Below are 556 nucleotides of genomic sequence, written 5' to 3'. Positions count from 1 at the left end.
GTGATGTTGAGCATTTTTTCATATGTTTGTTAGCCATTTGTATATCTTCCTTAGAGAAATGTCTATTTAGCTCTTTTGCCCATTTTTAATGGGATTACTTGTTTTTTTTTCTTGTAAAGTTGATTGAGTTCCTTGTATATTCTGGATATTAATCCTTTGTCGGATGTATATTTTGCAAATATTTTATCCCACTCTGTTGGTTGTCTTATAGCTCTGTTAATCATTTCTTTTGCTGGCAGAAGCTTTTTAGTTTGATATAATCCCATTTGTTTACTTTTCCTTTGGTTGCCCGTGCTTTTGGGGTCGTATTCATGAAGTCTGTGTCCAGTCCTATTTGCTGAAGTGCTTCTCCTATGTTTTCTTTAATAAGTTTTATTGTTCCAGGGTGTATATCTAAATCCTTGATCCATTTTGAGTTGGTTTTAGTATATGGTGAGAGGTATAGGTCTAGTTTCATTCTCCTGCATATGGATATCCAGTTATCCAGCACCATTTGCTGAAGAGGCAGTCCCGACACCAGTGAACAGGCTTGGTGCCTTTGTTAAAGATCAGATGG

Source organism: Galeopterus variegatus, unplaced genomic scaffold (genome assembly GCF_000696425.1).
Source record: "Galeopterus variegatus unplaced genomic scaffold, G_variegatus-3.0.2 Scaffold10782, whole genome shotgun sequence".
Classification (NCBI taxonomy): Eukaryota; Metazoa; Chordata; class Mammalia; order Dermoptera; family Cynocephalidae; genus Galeopterus; species Galeopterus variegatus.
The sequence above is the reverse complement of the archived record's forward strand: the minus strand, read 5'-3'. Positions refer to the sequence as shown.